The sequence below is a fragment of the Bufo gargarizans genome, chromosome 6, assembly GCF_014858855.1.
Source record: "Bufo gargarizans isolate SCDJY-AF-19 chromosome 6, ASM1485885v1, whole genome shotgun sequence".
Classification (NCBI taxonomy): Eukaryota; Metazoa; Chordata; class Amphibia; order Anura; family Bufonidae; genus Bufo; species Bufo gargarizans.
Window position 1 is genome coordinate 29,220,670 of NC_058085.1, and position 13,783 is coordinate 29,234,452.

Sequence of the window (13,783 nt, forward strand, 5' to 3'; positions counted from 1 at the left end):
CTCGTCTAAATTCTAGGCGCGTCTTAGAGGGCAAAAAATGCGGTCCTTAAACCAGCGATTGTCTGAAGCAGAGAGGAGATACCAGGACCACACAGAGGAGAAGCCAGCTGCTGCAGACGGTCCCAGGGCCAGGTGAGCTGCAAGGGGGAGGGGGGGGGGGGGGGCAGCAAAATGTAGCTTCGCTTGTGTTGGCAAAAATCCTTGCACCGACCCTGGGTGCAGCACTGTGGAGAGCTTTGTGGGTGAGGGTGAGAAGTTTGAACTGTATTCTTTGATGGATTGGCAACCAGTGAAGTGACTGGCACAGGCGTTGGGGGGCCACTGCCTGTCATGAGAACATGGCCTATGTTCCCCCATAGTAATGGAGCAGCAGACAAGCTCAGATCAACTACACAGAAAATCCCCAGCGATGAGACACAGCGCGGCCATTTATGTGCTGACACTAGAAATAACAGAAGAGAGCACAGGGGTCCCTCAAGTTACAATATTAATTGGTTCCAGGACGACCATTGTATGTTGAAACCATTGTAAGGTGAGTAATCGGTTCCAAAGCCCCAAAATGGCATCCAAGATAAGAGAAAATGAAGGTTTAAGAATAAAAGGGAAATAACTAAGACAGATAAAACAAGTCCTTACATATAACAGTCAGGAATAGCTGCAAACTAGCAACTAATCCACCTATACCAGAGAAGTGGCCATGATTGGTTGCAGCTCAGTATGAGACCTTGTATGTTGAGTCTAGTTTCAACTTACGATGGGTCAGGAGAGACCATTGCATGTTGAAAATATTGCATCCTGAAGGATCACTGTACATTTTACCCCCCTGGAAATCCCACATCTGCCCCCGACATAAGATATCCCTTATTTATTTCTACTAACTGATATGGCTGCAGCACAGCCTAACTCCTCCCACACCTGATCACATGGTTATGACATCATCACAGGTCCTGTATCTTCTGTTGCACTAATCTGACTCCTCCCACAAACGATCACATGGTTATGACATCATCACAGGTCCTGTATCTTCTGTTGCACAGCCTGAAGGCCTGACTCCGCCCACACACGATCACATGGTCATGACATCATCACAGGTCCTGTACCTTCTCCTGCAGCACAGCCTGGAGCCCGACTACTGCATGGTGGTAGAAATTACAGCCCAGGAGGCTCCATAGTGAAGGGTTGTCAGAGGAGGACACGCCTGCCCCCAGGTAAGTGGAACACTCATCACATACACACATATAAGGCTCCACAGCCGGAAAGATACTCACCTCCATCCGCCCTTCAGGCCAAGTTCACACTTCAGTTACTGAGCCCAGACCAGCAGTGAAGCCAACTCAGAGATGAGGTGTAATGGGAAGATCTGCACTTGTTCTGTGTTTTTCTCCCGCACCAGGTTTTAGCTCACAATAACTGATGGAAATAACTGATCAAATAACTGAAGTGTGAACTCAGCCTAATCTACAAATTCGAGAAAACACAAAGCAGGAAGTAAAGACGCAGCTTCTGGGGCAGGACATGAGCTTAACCTCACAAGAGGTTGGTTCTAGTATACAATGCATTTCAAGGAGCGGCCTTCCTCAGGTACAACAAAAGCCAGGAGCAGGGGGCGTTATATAGAAGACATATCCAGGAGATCTCAGAGACGTGGACTGGACCAGGGGGTGTTATATAGAAGATATATCCAGGAGATCTCAGAGACGTGGACTGGAGCAGGGGACGTTATATAGAAGACATATCCAGGAGATCTCGGAGGAGGGGGAGTTATATAGAAGACATATCCAGGAGATCTCAGAGACGTGGACTGGAGTAGGGGACGTCATATAGAAGACCTATCCAGGAGATCTCAGAGATGTGGACTGGAGGAGGGGACGTTATATAGAAGACATATCCAGGAGATCTTAGAGACGTGGACTGGAGCAGGGGGCGTTATATAGAAGATATATCCAGGAGATCTCAGAGATGTGAACTGGAGCAGGGGACGTTATATAGAAGACATATCCAGGAGATCTCGGAGGAGGGGGAGTTATATAGAAGACATATCCAGGAGATCTCAGAGACGTGGACTGGAGGAGGGGGCGTTATATAGAAGACATATCCAGGAGATCTCGGAGGAGGGGGAGTTATATAGAAGACATATCCAGGAGATCTCAGAGACGTGGGCTGGAGCAGGGGACGTTATATAGAAGACATATCCAGGAGATCTCAGAGATGTGGACTGGAGCAGGGGGCGTTAAATAGAAGACATATCCAGGAGATCTCAGAGACGTGGACTGGAGTAGGGGGCGTTATATAGAAGACATATCCAGGAGATCTCAGAGACGTGGACTGGAGCAGGGGGCGTTATATAGAAGACATATCCAGGAGATCTCAGAGACGTGGACTGGACCAGGGGGTGTTATATAGAAGATATATCCAGGAGATCTCAGAGACGTGGACTGGAGCAGGGGACGTTATATAGAAGACATATCCAGGAGATCTCGGAGGAGGGGGAGTTATATAGAAGACATATCCAGGAGATCTCAGAGACGTGGACTGGAGTAGGGGACGTCATATAGAAGACCTATCCAGGAGATCTCAGAGATGTGGACTGGAGGAGGGGACGTTATATAGAAGACATATCCAGGAGATCTTAGAGACGTGGACTGGAGCAGGGGGCGTTATATAGAAGATATATCCAGGAGATCTCAGAGATGTGAACTGGAGCAGGGGACGTTATATAGAAGACATATCCAGGAGATCTCGGAGGAGGGGGAGTTATATAGAAGACATATCCAGGAGATCTCAGAGACGTGGACTGGAGGAGGGGGCGTTATATAGAAGACATATCCAGGAGATCTCGGAGGAGGGGGAGTTATATAGAAGACATATCCAGGAGATCTCAGAGACGTGGGCTGGAGCAGGGGACGTTATATAGAAGACATATCCAGGAGATCTCAGAGATGTGGACTGGAGCAGGGGGCGTTAAATAGAAGACATATCCAGGAGATCTCAGAGACGTGGACTGGAGTAGGGGGCGTTATATAGAAGACATATCCAGGAGATCTCAGAGACGTGGACTGGAGCAGGGGGCGTTATATAGAAGACATATCCAGGAGATCTCAGAGACGTGGACTGGAGGAGGGGGCGTTATATAGAAGACATATCCAGGAGATCTCAGAGACGTGGACTGGAGGAGGGGGCGTTATATAGAAGACATATCCAGGAGATCTCAGAGACGTGGACTGGAGCAGGGGACGTTGTATAGAAGTGTCACGGCCACGGTTATGGTCGTGACTCCTTGGGAGCCGCATACAGTTGCCCGCGGTTTTGGTTGTTGTGTCAACAACCCGCAGCTGAGGCATAATGTAGTTGGCCTCAGTGCGGTTGCTGCGGACAGCAGCTTTGTGTGCGGTTCCCGGAGAGTTGTGTGTGTATGCACGTTTGTATGTCTGGTGTGCACTGTGTTTTATGTTTGTGTGCGCACGGACATCATTCCCCGCACTGTGGTTGCCCGTGGCAACGTTTGGTTGTTGTGTACATGTGGTGGCACTGTCCCGGCCCTCGGGCTGACTCCCTGGACGGCTGCCACCCATGTCGTTGCCAGCGGTAACAGCCACAGTGTGTTCTGTTGGACACTTTCCCTTTTATGTGAGTTTCCCTTCTGTGGTGTTTGTAGGGTTAACTCCCTTCCCAGTGTGTGTGTGTGATGTCACTGGGTGTGGTTGACTGGTGGGTGTGGCCTTTTGGCCTATATAGCCTGAGTCTCTTGCAGGCTTCAGTAGGTTGCTCTCAGCCATGCTGGGTGGAGCAGCCTCCTGTCTCCTCCATCTGCCTGGTGAGGACCATCCTTCTGGTCATAAAACCTTTGTCAGTAAATTCTATGTTTCACGGTGTTCTAGGTGTGTGTGGGGTTTTATGTTAGTGCAGCTTGTGGTCCTGGGTTCCTGTGGGATGTCTGGTGTGTGCTGTGTTCGTTGGTGTCTGAACTGCAGCACCTGCACATGGGATCCAGGGTTTGTTGTCTGTGGCAGGTGAGTGATGTGTTGGTCCCATTTGCCTGTCACTGCCATAAGTCTGTTATTGTATTCCCCTGTGTTGCTTGGCCGTTGAGACTCCTGCTCCCCCGTGCCTAGGAGGAGCAGGTCGTCTCACTCTGTCCCCTAGTACAGGGCCGACTTGAGGGCTCGTAGGGACTTTAAGGTTCCGGCGTATGAGTCCTCCTACCACCAAGGTCGGCTCATACAGATAGGAGACAGGGTCAGCGTTAGGGACGCAATAGGAGGTGACCTGCTCCCTAACTCTGTGGTCCCGGCCAAGGGGTAACCCTATCATCTCCTGGCACCGCACGGCTGGGGGTTTCCCCCACCGCCAGCCGTGACAAGAAGACATATCCAGGAGATGTCAGAGACGGGGACTGGAGCAGGGGACGTTATATAGAAGACATATCCAGGAGATCTCAGAAACGTGGACTGGAGGAGGGGGCGTTATATAGAAGACATATCCAGGAGATCTCAGAGACGTGGACTGGAACAGGGGGTGTTATATAATAGACATATCCAGGAGATCTCAGAGACGTGGACTGGAGCAGGGGGTGTTATATAGAAGACATATCCAGGAGATCTCAGAGATGTGGACTGGAGGAGGGGGCGTTATATGGAAGATATATCCAGGAGATCTCAGAGACGTGGACTGGAGCAGGGGGTGTTATATAGTTACATAGTTAATACAGTTGAAAAAAGACATAAGTCCATCAAGTTCAACCAAGGGATAGGTGGGGACGCGAATCCCAGAAGGAAGTGAGACTCAGATTTCTACATGTTTTCATAAGCATTTATGTTTTTTACTTTTAAGAATTCGTCTAAACCCCTTTTGAAACTGTCCACTGTTCCTGCTGTGACCACGTCCTGAGGAAGTCTATTCCACTGAGTCACAGTCACAGTTCTTACAGTAAAGAAGCTTTGACGCTTCTGGAGACTGAACTTTTTCCTCTCCAGTCGGAGGCAGTGCCGGAATTTTACATGGAACAGTTTTTCACTGTATTTTTTCTATGGCCCATTTATATATTTGTATGGGTTAATCACCACTTAGACGTCTCTTCTCAAGACTAAATAAATTAAATTCTTTTAATCTTTCTTCATAACTAAGACCCTCCATGCCCCTTATCAGTTTAGTTGCTCACACATCTTAGATGCGCTCTTCTTGCAGGCGCGGTAGGATTGGTACTCACAACTGTTTCTCTGTGGGTGGAAAGTCTTCTGTCAGTGCCCGCAACAGCAGAATGCAGCATCTCTCGCATCAAGGCCTGGAAATGCTGCATTCTGACAGCCCTCTGCGATGCTGGTAACATGTCCGCCATTTTGTGTTTGTACCGGGGGTCTAAGTACGTTGCCACCCAGTACTGGTCCTTGCCCTTTATGCTTTTTATACAGGGGTCCCTCTTCAAACACTGGAGCATGAAGACCCCCATTTGCACTAAATTGAAAGTGGGGGAGCGTCCTGGCTCCTGCTCATCGCCCAGGAGAATGTCATCCTCGGTCTCCCCCCCCATCCACGGACAACACCAGGGATCCCAGAAAAGTTTAAAGCCTGCTCTTCTTACTCCTCCTCCTCCTCCTCCCCCAGCCACCATCCTCCTCTGACTCCTCTTCAGACTCCTGCTGACTTGTCTCAGATGGAGTAGCCACCCCTGGGAATTCATTCAGAATTGCAACTTCCTCATCTACCAGTTCCTGCTCCTCGACGGCTTGATCAATGACACGACGCAATGCACGCTCCAGAAAGACGGTGTAAGGTACGATGTCACTGATGGCGCCCTGGCTGTGACTGACCAGTTTGGTGATCTCATCAAATGGCCGCAGAAGTCTGCATGCGTCGCGTATGAGCAGCCACTGCCGCAGTGAAAAATAAACCAAGCTCCCCAGAACCTATCCTGCCGCAGAGTTCATACAGGTAGTCGTTATTGGCACGTTTCTGCTGGAGCAGCCTATCAAGCATATACAGGGTGGAGTTCCAGCTCGTCGGGCTGTCACAAATCAGACGTCTGACGGGCAAGTGGTGTCACGGTTGAACATCAGCAAGGCGAGCCATGGCCGTGTAAGATCTTCTAAAATGTCCAGAGATTTTCCTGGCCTGCCCGATGACGTCCTGGACCCCGGGGTATTTGGCAACAAATCGCTGCACGACTAAGTTCAGAACGTGTGCAATGCACGGCATGTGTGTCAATTTGTCCTGTTTCAGCGCGCTCAGCAGATTGGCACCGTTGTCGCACACCACTTTAGCAACTGTCAAATTGAGCAGGGCTAGCCACTGATCTGCCTGTGACCACAGAGCTTCCAGGCACAACAGCCTCAGCACAGCATGGCATCGTCTCACCTGGCACATCAAATAGGTTCTGGGGAGCTTAGGGGGTGCAGCGGAAGAGGCGGTAGCAGTGGAAAAGGAGGAGTCAGCCAAGGAGGAGACGGAGGATGGAGTAGGAGGAGAAGAAGAAGAGGTATTCCTGCATGCAATCCATGGAGGTAACACCAAATCCACACGGGAGCCAAGGGTTACATGCTTGACGGCCGTCAGAAGGTTCACCTTGTGGGCAGTAAAACTTATGTACCTTCCCTGCCTGTGTTTGCTAGACCACGTGTCTGTGGTCAGATGTATCTTGGCACCGACACTGTGTGCCTGAGATATATTAACATGCTGCTAAACGTGGCCATATGGTTCAGGGATGCCTTTCTGGGAGATATCACACCAGTTGCAATTAGTTGTTCCAATATTGTTTGTCCCTCTGTATAGCTGCGGTATCTCAGCAGAACCGCACACATATGGTGCAAAATACAAATGCACTATATATAGGGCTGCAACGATTAATCGATGTAATCGATTATATTCGATAACTGGATTCGTTGTCGACGAATCCAGTTATCGAATAATAGCCGATTCGTTGCTATGCGGGCGGGCGGTCGCTGCATCTTTATTTTACCTTTTTTACAATGACGCTCCTGTAACAGCCAGGCAGAGCGGACGGCGGCGTAACGTCACTCACTCACGTGACACGCCTGCTCCGCCTCCTTCATTCATGAGGTGGGCGGAGCAGGTGCGTCACGTGAGTGAGTGACGTTACGCCGCCGTCCGCTCTGCCTGACTGTTACAGGAGCGTCATTGTAAAAAGGTAAAATAAAGATGCAGACGTGATTAGTCCGACTTATAAGCATCGGGGCCGGGGCTGTTATGGGGAGGGGGGAGGATCTGTCTATGGCACTGCTATGGGGAGGGGGGTCTGTGTATAGCACTGCTATGGGGAGGGGGGAGGATCTGTCTATGGCACTGCTATGGGGAGGGGGGTCTTTGTATAGCACTGCTATGGGGAGGAGGGGGGGGGTCTGTGTATGGCACTGCTATGGGAAGGGGGATCTGTGCACTGTTATGAGGAAAGGGATCTGTGCACTGTTATGCCCATAACAGTGCACATATCCCCCTCTCCATAACAGCGCCGCCCACAGATCCCCCTCTCCATAACTGCGCCACCCACAGATCCCTCTCCATAACAGCGCCATCCACAGATCCCCCTCTCCATAACTGCGCCACCCACAGATCCCCCTCTCCATAACTGCGCCACCCACAGATCCCCCTCTCCATAACTGCGCCGCCCACAGATCCCCCTCTCCATAACTACGCCACCCACAGATCCCCCTCTCCATAACTGCGCCACCCACAGATCCCCCTCTCCATAACTGCGCCACCCACAGATCCCCCTCTCCATAACTGCGCCACCCACAGATCCCCCTCTCCATAACTGTGCCGCCCACAGATCCCCCTCTCCATAACTGTGCCGCCCACAGATCCCCCTCTCCATAACTGTGCCGCCCACAGATCCCCCTCTCCATAACTGCGCCACCCACAGATCCCCCTCTCCATAACTGCGCCGCCCACAGATCCCCCTCTCCATAACTGTGCCGCCCACAGATCCCCCTCTCCATAACTGTGCCGCCCACAGATCCCCCTCTCCATAACTGTGCCGCCCACAGATCCCCCTCTCCATAACTACGCCGCCCACAGATCCCCCTCTCCATAACTGCGCCGCCCACAGATCCCCCTCTCCATAACTGCGCCGCCCACAGATCCCCCTCTCCATAACTGCGCCGCCCACAGATCCCCCTCTCCATAACTGCGCCGCCCACAGATCCCCCTCTCCATAACTGCGCCACCCACAGATCCCCCTCTCCATAACTACGCCGTCCACAGATCCCCCTCTCCATAACTACGCCGTCCACAGATCCCCCTCTCCATAACTACGCCGTCCACAGATCCCCCTCTCCATAACTGCGCCACCCACAGATCCCCCTCTCCATAACTACGCCACCCACAGATCCCCCTCTCCATAACTACGCCGTCCACAGATCCCCCTCTCCATAACTGCGCCGTCCACAGATCCCCCATAATAGTGTCGTCCACAGATCCCCCATAATAGTGTCGTCCACAGATCCCCCATAATAGTGTCGTCCACAGATCCCCCATAATAGTGTCGTCCACAATTTGTTTTAATATGGCCTTTGAACATATTTTTTCAAGTAAGATCATATAAACCTCTCTGTTTTGTAATTTTGTCGTTTTTGCCGATTAATCGTAGAAATTAATCGGCAACTAATCGATTATTCAAATAATCGTTAGCTGCAGCCCTAACTATATAGAAAGTACAGGTGGGCGATATGGCCTAAAATCTATATTGCGATATAATTTTAAGTAAAATGCAATTTTATTTATTATCTATTAGCCTCCGTAGGGGCTAGTACCCTTGTCCTAGTCACCCTAATAGCTCTATTAGGGTGACTAGGACTTCACACTATCCCTGCTGCCCTGTACATAGTGCACACAGCAGCAGGGAGCTGACTATGGCAGCCAGGGCTTCAGTAGCGTCCTGGCTGCCATCGTAACCAATCAATGCCCCGCGATTACACTGCTGGGGCTCCAATCAGAAGCTGCCACCAATGATTTAATCGTGTGGAGGGAATCATGTAATGGAAAGGACATTTCTTTCTGTCCAAAAAAATAAATTTTTCGCTAGAAGTTGTAGCGCTCCACTCTCACCCCTGGTCCTGCCTACTTGCCTTGCAAGTCCTAATGACAGGGGACAACTGGGCGGCAATACCTAGCTTGGGATAAGTGCAGGGAGGACAGACCAGACAAACAACAGAATGTAAACGGACCTAGTCTATACCAGGAGAGCTACAAAGTACAAATGGGGCAAGCAGAGAATAGTCAGGAGAAGCCGGGGTCATGAATACCAGGAGAGTCGCGAAGTACCAAAGGAGTCAGCAGAGGATTGTCAGGAGGAGCCCGGGGTCAGAATACCAGGAGAGCAGCAAAGTACACAAGGAACAGGCAGAGGATCGTCAGGAATTCAGCAGGAGGTAAGTACGCCAGGAAAGACAAAATCAATCTGTGGCCAGCAGACTGCCTGTTTGAATAGGGAGCCAGAGGGGTCATGTGACGTGGCCAGCGTCACATGACTCCACACAGACTACAGAGCCGAGCGCCGAGTGATTAGTTCGGTGCTCAGCCCACGCCGTGACAAGTTTTAAACTTCGGGACCTTATACCCCCTTGATGTTTCAAATAGGCAACTGCCGTGGTATTGTCCGAAAATATTTTGAGGTTTTTTGCGTAAAAGATCTTGAATTACTTTTAGAGTCTCCCAGACCGTTCGTAGCTCTATGTAGTTTGAGGATTTTTTTATTTCCTCTGACCACTTTCCCTGCAAAGTTGAGGAGGCAACTTTTGCTCCCCATCCCATACTACTTGCATTGGTCATGATTTGTTTCTCTGGCTCTCTCGACCAGAAGATTCCTTTTCATAGATTAGCTTTTTCCTTCCACCAGTTTAATTCTGACTCTACATGGTATGGAATGCTTATCTTCTTGTCTAGGAACAAAAAACTGTCGTCCCAACGCCCTAGAATCCAGGTTTCTGTAATTCTGGTGTGAGCCTGACACCAAGCTACTGCTCTTATGCAGGATGTCAGAAGTCACAGAATGCTCATGGCCCCTATGATAGAGCACTGTTTTTGAGATTGGAAGCTTTTTTATTTTTTCTCTGATAGACTCTATCTTTTCTTGAGTGTGGTTGCAATAAATATATCTGAAGATTCATCATCCGCATCTGGTTGGTTCCTTGCGCCGTGGGATGCTCCTCTCTTTCTACTTTATACTAATTCTCTATGTAGGCCTTGGCACGCTCATCTGAGGACATCTGCATCCATGGCTGCATATCTACCTCCCAAATTGGGGATTGAATATATCTCCGACACATCTTCAATAGCGTTGTGCCTACATTTGCACAACCCTATAAGGTGAGCCTCCAAAATTGGAGTTTACTCTAAATTCCCAAACGTTTTTACCCTATGGTGCGCCCTGTTTTTCTGTTTATACAGTTAACAACTTGCTCTTATACGTCTATCTTTTCTTGTGGCAGAAATGATGATTAGGATATTGAATCCAACATTACTCCTAGAAACTTCTTGTTGGATGACGGGATTAAGAAGGATTTTTTTACGTTTATTAACCATCCCAAATCCGATATATTTAGCAAAAAATATTCTGTTTGTCTGATTGCTACTAATTCTGAGTTTGAAACTATAAGGAAATCGTCCAAGTATGGGAAGATTAATAGTCCTTCTTGTCTCAGAGGAGATATCATCTCTACTACCTCTACCAGTTTTGTGAAGATCCTTGGTGCCGAGGAAATACAGAATGGAAGGCAGAGAATTGAAAATTATGGATTATGCCCTTGTCGTCTTTTAGCACAAATCTGAGATATTTGTGAATTGATGTGGATAGGAACATGGTAGTAGGCGTCTTTTAGATTGACAGATGTCATACAGGCTTCCTTCTTTTAGATTGACAGATGTCATACAGGCTTCCTTCTTAATTAGGGGAACGATGGACAAAATTTATTCCATTTTGAACTCTGTAAGTTATTGATCTGTTTAGATCCTTTAAGTTTATGATAGTACAGAAAGAGGCATCTGGTTTTTGGACTAAGAATAATTTTGAATACAAGCCTTTTCCTTTCTCTATTTCAGGTACCTCTTTGACTGCGCCTGATCTTTTGAAATCCAGAACACCTTGCCATATTTTTGATAAAATTTTGGGACTGTGGGAAGTGGACAGAAATCTTCTTGCAGGGGTTGAGGAAAATTCTATTTTGTAACCGTTTCTCACAATGTCTAAAGCCCAGGGATTTAATGTTACAGATTCCCACTGGGTCCGAAAATTCCTCAACCTTCCTCCTACCCTGACATCCCTGCTTTTCGCTTTGCTTATTTTGGGCATAAAGGAGGAATCCTCTACCTTTGCCTCCCTTCTGATAACTCCAGTGCCCTGTTTTTCCTTTTCCCCTAAAGGATCTGAAACCCATAAGGTTTCCACATCCTCACCATCCGCACCCACAATTGCCTCTTTTACACTTGTCTTCAGATCACTCCTCACATACAGGCACACGCCACCACCTTTTCTATTGACCCAGTCTTTCCTAAATAGTGTAAAACCCTCAATATTAACAGCCCAGTCATGTGAAGAGTCCAACCAAGCCTCAGCCACACCAACTACATCTATGTGTTCTTCTAGTACCATAGCCTCCAGCAGTGTGTCATGGTCTTACCTCCTTGCTGTTCCCTTCGTTTGACATGTGCTGGCGGCCATCTTGGTTTCTGGGTTTTCTTGTAGCCTCCCACCCTGCGGCTCCTCCTTCCCACTGGGAGGAGCTGGATGCCTAGCTCATATACAGACGTGGACAAAATTGTTGGTACCCTTTGGTCAATGAAAGAAAAAGTCACAATGGTCACAGAAATAACTTTAATCTGACAAAAGTAATAATAAATTAAAATTCTATAAATGTTAACCAATGAAAGTCAGACATTGTTTTTCAACCATGCTTCAACAGAATTATGTAAAAAAATAAACTCATGAAACAGGCATGGACAAAAATGATGGTACCCCTAACTTAATATTTTGTTGCGCAACCTTTTGAGGCAATCACTGCAATCAAACGCTTCCTGTAACTGTCAATGAGACATCTGCACCTCTCAGCAGGTATTTTGGCCCACTCCTCATGAGCAAACTGCTCCAGTTGTGTCCGGTTTGAAGGGTGCCTTTTCCAGACTGCATGTTTCAGCTCCTTCCAAAGATGCTCAATAGGATTGAGGTCAGGGCTCATAGAAGGCCACTTTAGAATAGTCCAATTTTTTCCTCTTAGCCATTCTTGGGTGTTTTTAGCGGTGTGTTTTGGGTCATTGTCCTGTTGCAAGACCCATGACCTGCGACTGAGACCAAGCTTTCTGACACTGGCTAGTACATTTCTCTCTAGAATTCCTTGATAGTCTTGAGATTTCATTGTACCCTGCACAGATTCAAGACACCCTGTGCCAGACGCAGCAAAGCAGCCCCAGAACATAACAGAGCCTCCTCCATGTTTCACAGTAGGGACAGTGTTCTTTTCTTGATATGCTTCATTTTTTCGTCTGTGAACATACAGCTGATGTGCCTTGGCAAAAACTTCGATTTTTGTCTCATCTGTCCACAGGACATTCTCCCAGAAGCTTTGTGGCTTGTCAACATGTAGTTTGGCATATTCCAGTCTTGCTTTTTTATGATTCGTTTTCAACAATGGTGTCCTCCTTGGTCGTCTCCCATGTAGTCCACTTTGGCTCAAACAACGACGGATGGTGCGATCTGACACTGATGTTCCTTGAGCATGAAGTTCACCTTGAATCTCTTTAGAAGTCTTTCTAGGCTCTTTTGTTACCATTCGGATTATCCGTCTCTTAGATTTGTCATCAATTTTCCTCCTGCGGCCACGTCCAGGGAGGTTGGCTACAGTCCCATGGATCTTAAACTTATGAATAATATGTGCAACTGTACTCACAGGAACATCTAGTTGCTTGGAGATGGTCTTATAGCCTTTACCTTTAACATGCTTGTCTATAATTTTCTTTCTGATCTCTTGAGACAGCTCTTTCCTTTGCTTCCTCTGGTCCATGTCGAGTGTGGTACACACCATATCACCAAACAACACAGTGATTACCTGGAGCCATATATATAGGCCCAATGGCTGATTACAAGGTTGTAGACACCTGTGATGCTAATTAGTGGACACACCTTGAATTAACATGTCCCTTTGGTCACATTATGTTCTGTGTTTTCTAGGGGTACCATCATTTTTGTCCATGCCTGTTTCATGAGTTTATTTTTTTACATAATTCTGTTGAAGCATGGTTGAAAAACAATGTCTGACTTTCATTGGTTAACATTTATAGAATTTTAATTTATTATTACTTTTGTCAGATTAAAGTTATTTCTGTGACCATTGTGACTTTTTCTTTCATTGACCAAAGGGTACCAACAATTTTGTCCACGTCTGTATATAGGAGGTCTGTGGCTTCAGTTCCTTGCTTGGTCCTCCTGTGTTCACATGCTTCCAAGACTGCAGCTGCTTCTGGTTCCTGATCCTGGCCTCGTCTGACTACCCCGTTGGTTCCTGATTCCGGCTTCGTCTGACTACCCCGTTGGTTCCTGATTCCGGCTTCGTCTGACTACCCCGTTGGTTCCTGTTCCTGGCTTCGTCTGACTACCCTTCTGGTTCCTGACCTCTGTCTCCGCAAGACCCTGCTTCGGTTTAGCCATCCGTTCGGACTTTGCTTACGGCTTGCTCTTCAATAAAACCTTCTTATTTTCCACTTATCTCTTGTTGTACGTCTGGTTCATGGTTCCATGACATTAGGACCAAGCCCATTAGGACCAAGCCATGAATTCTGACGG

General features: G+C 48.1%; 1 long non-coding RNA gene across 1 annotated transcript in view; it reads left to right on the forward strand.

Moving 5' to 3' along the window:
- Positions 1 to 1,100: 1,100 nt before the first annotated feature.
- The window catches only part of LOC122942524, a 31,152-nt gene continuing 18,469 nt past the window's right edge, over positions 1,101 to 13,783 (forward strand). The window contains exon 1 of the long non-coding RNA XR_006390573.1: positions 1,101 to 1,208. This is a non-coding gene — a long non-coding RNA (uncharacterized LOC122942524). The remainder of the gene's footprint in view (positions 1,209 to 13,783) is intronic.